This window comes from Chiloscyllium punctatum, chromosome 44, assembly GCF_047496795.1.
Source record: "Chiloscyllium punctatum isolate Juve2018m chromosome 44, sChiPun1.3, whole genome shotgun sequence".
Classification (NCBI taxonomy): domain Eukaryota; kingdom Metazoa; phylum Chordata; class Chondrichthyes; order Orectolobiformes; family Hemiscylliidae; genus Chiloscyllium; species Chiloscyllium punctatum.
The window spans coordinates 1,935,191-1,942,545 of record NC_092782.1 but is presented as its reverse complement, the minus strand read 5'-3'; the positions used below and the strand labels follow the sequence as shown (position 1 = coordinate 1,942,545).

The 7,355-nt window shown below is 36.9% G+C and overlaps 2 long non-coding RNA genes across 2 annotated transcripts; both read right to left on the bottom strand.

Moving 5' to 3' along the window:
* Positions 1-230: 230 nt before the first annotated feature.
* LOC140466664 (uncharacterized) lies at positions 231-1,268 on the bottom strand. Its single transcript, XR_011955254.1, has 3 exons — positions 1,203-1,268; positions 884-940; positions 231-262 (listed from the first exon to the last, which is right to left on the bottom strand). It is a non-coding gene; the product is annotated as an uncharacterized lncRNA (long non-coding RNA).
* Positions 1,269-5,102: 3,834 nt separating this feature from the next.
* Positions 5,103-6,191, bottom strand: LOC140466657 (uncharacterized). The gene is made up of 4 exons (XR_011955247.1): positions 6,131-6,191; positions 5,446-5,508; positions 5,229-5,288; positions 5,103-5,140 (listed from the first exon to the last, which is right to left on the bottom strand). It is a non-coding gene; the product is annotated as an uncharacterized lncRNA (long non-coding RNA).
* Between the last annotated feature and the right edge of the window lie 1,164 nt (positions 6,192-7,355).

The window sequence follows — 7,355 nt, the reverse complement described above, 5'->3', positions numbered from 1 at the left end:
TTGATACTGGTTGTGGATCCTGTTGGTGTTGGCTTCACTGTTGTAGTGAGTTTTTCTGAAGTTAAAAAAAAATCCAATTAATGCCTCATATTGTTGTCAAACAGTTTCAAGTCGGATCATTTCTCTGGTATTTCTAGAGAAGGTGATATTGTTGTGTGAAGAGAATTGCTGGTAGATACTGGAAGAAGACAATAGTTACCTGTTGTAGTGGTTGCAGCAATAATTGTTGTGCCTGTTGTTTCCTTTGGTGTCGCAGTCACCTCTGAAGAAGAGAAGGGAAATAATCAAAATGACAGATTTCTGATTTCAAATGCTGCAGCACTGAGAAATTCAATAAGAGTTTGTTTTAATGGATCTGGAGATTTAGGTAAGGTGAAGTATATTTTACCAAAGCATTTAAAATCAATGTTCCATTTTTGAAAGAGAATATTGAAGTGATTAACCAAGTAAGGGTTTAATTACATTAGTAAAGAAGAAGAAAACATTTCATGACAAACACAACAACAGGAAATGTAAAATCAACCCAAAAAGGCAACAGAATCATTCTTTCACAAGAACATGCATTGCATCTTTAAGATTCTGACAATTAGCATCTTGAAATGTACATTGTTCATTTGTTTTAAACGTGTGGACATTGTTTCAAAACTAAACAACAAATTTTGGGAAGGGAGCACTGCCTCAAATAAGCAGAGCCATTTCCAAAAATGAAACATAACAATTCTCCTCTTGCTTGCACTCTGTTTGTGCATAATTCAACTCTCTGCGAGATCTGGGAAAACTATCTACGGACAGTAGTATCATGTCCTACTGAGCTCTGGGACTGGGAAACAATGATTAATGTTCATGATTCTACAATTGGTTATCAAAAGAAGCCATCACTGACCTGATGTGGATTGGGTTGTGGATGTGGTTGTACTTGGTTTTGGTGTTGCTGTGAGTCCTTTGGGAGAACAAGAGCAAACATCAAACACATTGCACGGCCACTTCAAAATCTACCTATTACTGCAGTGGTTTGTCATTAGACTGTTTTACTGTGTGTTTCTCAAATGGAACACTGCATTGTAATGTGATCAATGTTTTAAAACATCCAACCAATAGACAGTGTCTTCAAGAATGGCTAAACAGATGATCGTTGGTGGAACTCTGAATTGGTGGAAAGTGAACAGACTCACTGAGGTTTATTCATAGAGGATCTCACTCACCCTTTGTGGTGGTTTCAGCAATAACTGTTGTGGTGGTTGTTCCTTTTGGTGAAAATGTCACTTCTGAATAAGAATGAAACAATGCATGTTATTTCCCAAAATTTTCAGAATTTTACAACAAATCTCTCTAAATCAAACTAGAGTATCAGGAGTGAAAGTTGCTTTCTTTGATTGTAGCTTGAAAAATTTTCCGATCTCTCATTTCGAAGTTTGATGCAAGTTCAAAGTTGATACTTTTCACATTGAAGACAATTACAACTTCATGATCACAATCATGTCCAAAATGGTTCCCCATTGTGATTGAAAAGAACTGCTCAAAAGAAAATTCAGAATTATAGCTGTTTTTATTGGTGCTGTCACATGCTGGCTGGATATGGATCCTGAATGCAGGAGAAATGCTGTTGCCCTCTGTGCCTTTCATATTGTATGTATTCCACTCTATATTTGTATACTCCAATGCCCCAATTATTACGAGCTTTTTCCCCACCACGATTTAGTGATATTTTTGTTTAATTTGTTGGGATACAGATGCTATTTAAAGAGTATTCAGTTCAGAGGTCATGAACTGAAAAACCATACTGATCCAACAGAACCATGCAGAAGACCCAACTGAGGGGAAAACCTGAACTGGGAGAATGTGCACTGGTGTGTATTCATACAGAATCTCACTCACCTGTTGTGGTGCTTTCAGTAGTAACTGTCGGGGTAGTCATTTCTTTTGGTGAAGTTGTCACTTTTGAAGAAGGAAAAACATGAATCAATGTGATTGATTTCCAATTTCAAATCCCTCAGCTTGGGCAAGACCAACACAGTGAATTTTATTACACCTACAGAATGAGTAATCAAGGATGCATCTCAACTGGTGCAGTTAAATTAAAAACTTGAAAATGTTTGCAAAAGAATGTCAAAGTGAACATGTGGAAAACTTTTCATGTTTTCAGGAAATAACTTCAGGCAACTGGTCCAAAGTAGAAACATTGTGAAAACAAAGAACACAACCTTTCAATAGAGAAATCCTTTGACAAGTTCCGATAATTGTGCTGGCGTCTACAACCATGGTCACCACATTTGTCCTCATGTACATGAGACCTTATGACGCTGATTGAGCTTAATACAAGTTATTATTTTCTCAACTCACTCACGTTATTAAGATTGGATGCATTATATATGAGGAATTAAGTATCACCTTAGCTTTGCCTGGATTTTACGGCAACAAAATAGGTTTTGATCTTGATGCTGTACACAGATCAAAGCCATTACTGACCTGGTGTGGAGACAGCTGTAATTTCTTTCACTGTTGTCGTGAGCTCTAATGAAAAATTGGAGGAATTGTCAAATTCGCTACAATACAACCTAAAGATTTTTTCATTTTTGTAAATTTATATCATTTCACTCACCCGGTTTGATACTGGTTGTGGATCCTGTTGGTGTTGGCTTCACTGCTGTAGTGAATTTTTCTGAAGTTAAAAAAATCCAGTTAATGCCTCATAACATATAAATTGTCTTATTGTCAGAAAGTTTCAAGTCGGTTTATTTCTCTGGTATTTCTAGAGAAGGTGACATTGTTGTGTGAAGAGAATTGCTGGTGTACACTGGAAGAAGACAATAGTTACCTGTTGGAGTGGTTGCAGCAATAACTGTTGTGCCTGTTGTTTCCTTTGGTGTCGCAGTCACCTCTGAAGAAGGGAAGGGAAATAATCAAAATGACAGATTTCTGATTTCAAATGCTGCAGCACTGAGAAATTCAATAAGAGTTTGTTTTAATGGATCTGGAGATTTAGGTAAGGTGAAGTACATTTTACCAAAGCAATTAAAATCAATGTTCCATTTTTGAAAGAGAATCTTCAAGTGAATAACCAAGTAAGGGTTTAATTACATTAGTAAAGAAGAAGAAAACATTTCAGGACAAACACAACGACAGGAAATGTAAAATCAACCCAAAAAGGCAACAGAATCATTCTTTCACAAGAACATACATTGCATCTTTAAGATTCTGACAATTAGCATCTTGAAATGTACATTGTTCATTTGTTTTAAATGTTTCAAAACTGTTTCAAAGCTGATCAGCATATTTTGGGAATTGAGCACTGTCTCAAATAAGCAGAGACACTTAAAAAAATGAAACATAACAATTCTCCTCTTGCTTACACTCTGTTCGAGCATAATTCAACTCTCTGCGAGGTCTGGGAAAACTATCTGCGGACAGTAGTATCATGTCCCACTGAGCTCTGGGAACTGGGAAACAATGATTAATGTTCATGATTCTTCAATTGGTTATCAAAAGAAGCCATCACTGACCTGATGTGGATTGGGTTGTGGATGTGGTTGTACTTGGTTTTGGTGTTGCTGTGAGTCCTTTGGGAGAACAAGAGCAAACATCAAACACATTGCACGGCCACTTCAAAATCTACCTATGACTGCAGTGGTTTGTCATTAGACTGTTTTACTGTTTGTTTCTCAAATGGATCACTGCATTGTAATGTGATCAATGTTTTAAAACATTCAACCAATCGACAGTGTCTTCAAGAATGGCTAAACAGATGATCGTTGGTGGAACTCTGAATTGGTGGAAAGTGAACAGTCTCACTGAGGTTTATTCATAGAGGATCTCACTCACCCTTTGTGGTGGTTTCAGCAATAACTGTTGTGGTGGTTGTTCCTTTTGGTGAAAATGTCACTTCTGAATAAGAATGAAACAATGCATGTTACTTCCCAGTATTTTCAGAATTTTACAACAAATCTTTCTAAATCAAACTAGAGTATCAGGAGTGAAAGTTGCTTTCTTTGATTGTAGCTTTATAAATTTTCCGATCTCTCGTTTGGATGTTTTGCTCCTGTTCAAAATTGATCCTTTTCACATTGAAGACAATTACAACTTTACGATCACAACCATGTCCAAAATGGTTACCTACTGTGACTGAAAGCAACTGCTCAGATTAATGTTCCAAAAGAAAATTCAGAATTGCATCTGTTTGTATTGGTGCTGTCACATGCTGGCTGGATATGTATTCCTGAATGCAAGAGAAATGCTGTTGCCCTCTGTGCCTTTCATATTGTATGTATTCCACTCTATATTTGTATACTCCAATGCCCCAATTATTACAAGCTTTTTCCCTAGCACGATCTAGTTTTATTTCTGTTTATTTTGTCAGGATATGGATGTTGTTTAAAGAGTATTCAGTTCAGAGGTTATGAACTGAGAAACCATACTGATCCAACAGAACCATGCAGAAGACCCAACTGAGGGGGAAACCTGAACTGGGAGAATGTGCACTGGTGTGTATTCATACAGAATCTCACTCACCTGTTGTGGTGCTTTCAGTAGTAACTGTCGGGGTAGTCATTTCTTTTGGTGAAGTTCTCACTTTTGAAGAAGGAAAAACATGAATCAATGTGATTGATTTCCAATTTCAAATCCCTCAGCTTGGGCAAGACCAACACAGTGAATTTTATTACACCTACAGAAGGAGTAATCAAGGATGCATTTCAACTGGTGCAGTAAAATTAAAAACTTGAAAAAGTTTGCAAAAGAATGACAAAGAGAACATGTAGAAAACTTTTCATATTTCCAGGACATAACTTCAGGCAACTGATCCAAAGCAGAAATGTCATGAAAACAAAGAACACATTGTCAAGAGAGAAATCTTTTAACAACATACGGAAACGATGGAGGGGTTCATAAACATGGACACCACAGTTGTCCTCATGTACATGAGACCTCATGACTCTGATTGAGCATTATACAAGTAATTTCTCTCTCAACTCACTCATGTTATTAAGATTGGATGCATTATATATGAGGAATTATGTATCACCTGAGCTGTACCTGGATTTTATGGCAACAAAATTGTTTTTGATCTTGATGCTGTACACTGAACAAAGCCATTACTGACCTGGTGTGGAGCCAGCTGTAGTTTCCTTCACTGTTGTCGTGAGCTCTAATGAAAAATTGGAGGAATCGTGAAATTCGCTACAATACAACCTAAAGATTTTTTCATTTTTGTAAATTTCTATCATTTCACTCACCCGGTTTGATACTGGTTGTGGATCCTGTTGGTGTTGGCTTCACTGCTGTAGTGAATTTTTCTGAAGTTAAAAAAAATCCAGTTAATGCCTCATAACATATAAATTGTCTTATTGTCAGAAAGTTTCAAGTCGGTTTATTTCTCTGGTATTTCTAGAGAAGGTGACATTGTTGTGTGAAGAGAATTGCTGGTGTACACTGGAAGAAGACAATAGTTACCTGTTGGAGTGGTTGCAGCAATAACTGTTGTGCCTGTTGTTTCCTTTGGTGTCGCAGTCACCTCTGAAGAAGGGAAGGGAAATAATCAAAATGACAGATTTCTGATTTCAAATGCTGCAGCACTGAGAAATTCAATAAGAGTTTGTTTTAATGGATCTGGAGATTTAGGTAAGGTGAAGTACATTTTACCAAAGCAATTAAAATCAATGTTCCATTTTTGAAAGAGAATCTTCAAGTGAATAACCAAGTAAGGGTTTAATTACATTAGTAAAGAAGCAGAAAACATTTCATGACAAACACAACAACAGGAAATGTAAAATCAACCCAAAAAGGCAACAGAATCATTCTTGCACAAGAACATACATTGCATCTTTAAGATTCTGACAATTAGCATCTTGAAATGTACATTGTTCATTTGTTTTAAATGTTTCAAAACTGTTTCAAAACTGATCAGCATATTTTGGGAATTGAGCACTGTCTCAAATAAGCAGAGACATTTACAAAAATGAAACATAACAATTCTCCTCTTGCTTACACTCTGTTCGAGCATAATTCAACTCTCTGCGAGGTCTGGGAAAACTATCTGCGGACAGTAGTATCATGTCCCACTGAGCTCTGGGAACTGGGAAACAATGATTAATGTTCATGATTCTTCAATTGGTTATCAAAAGAAGCCATCACTGACCTGATGTGGATTGGGTTGTGGATGTGGTTGTACTTGGTTTTGGTGTTGCTGTGAGTCCTTTGGGAGAACAAGAGCAAACATCAAACAAATTGCACGGCCACTTCAAAATCTACCTATTACTGCAGTGGTTTGTCATTAGACTGTTTTACTGTGTGTTTCTCAAATGGAACACTGCATTGTAATGTGATCAATGTTTTAAAACATTCAACCAATAGACAGTGTCTTCAAGAATGGCTAAACAGATGATCGTTGGTAGAACTCTGAATTGGTGGAAAGTGAACAGACTCACTGAGGTTTATTCATAGAGGATCTCACTCACCCTTTGTGGTGGTTTCAGCAATAACTGTTGTGGTGGCTGTTCCTTTTGGTGAAAATGTCACTTCTGAATAAGAATGAAACAATGCATGTTATTTCCCAGCATTTTCAGAATTTTACAACAAATCTCTCCAAATCAAACTAGAGTATCTGGAGTGAAAGTTGCTTTCTTTGATTGTAGCTTTATAAATTTTCCGATCTCTCGTTTGGATGTTTTACTCCTGTTCAAAATTCATCCTTTTCACATTGAAGACAATTACAACTTCATGATCACAACCATGTCCAAAATGGTTACCCACTGTGACTGAAAGCAATTGCTCAGATTAATGTTCCAAAAGAAACTTCAGAATTGCAGCTGTTTTTATTGGTGCTGTCACATGCTGGCTGGATATGTATTCCTGAATGCAGGAAAATGCTTTTGCCCTCTGTGCCTTTCATATTGTATGTTTTGCACTTCGTATTTGTATACTCCAATTCCCCAATCATTACGAGCTTTGTCCCCCACCACGATTTAGTGATATTTTTGTTTATTTTGTTGGGATACAGATGCTATTTAAAGAGTATTCAGTTCAGAGGTCATGAACTGAAAAACCATACTGATCCAACAGAACCATGCAGAAGACCCAACTGAGGGGGAAACCTGAACTGGGAGAATGTGCACTGGTGTGTATTCATACAGAATCTCACTCACCTGTTGTGGTGCTTTCAGTAGTAACTGTCGGGGTAGTCATTTCTTTTGGTGAAGTTGTCACTTTTGAAGAAGGAAAAACATGAATCAATGTGATTGATTTCCAATTTCAAATGCATCAGCTTGGGCAAAACCGACACAGTGAATTTTATTACACCTACAGAATGAGTAATCAAGGTTAAATTTCAACTGGTGCAGTGAAATTAAAAATTGAAAATGTTT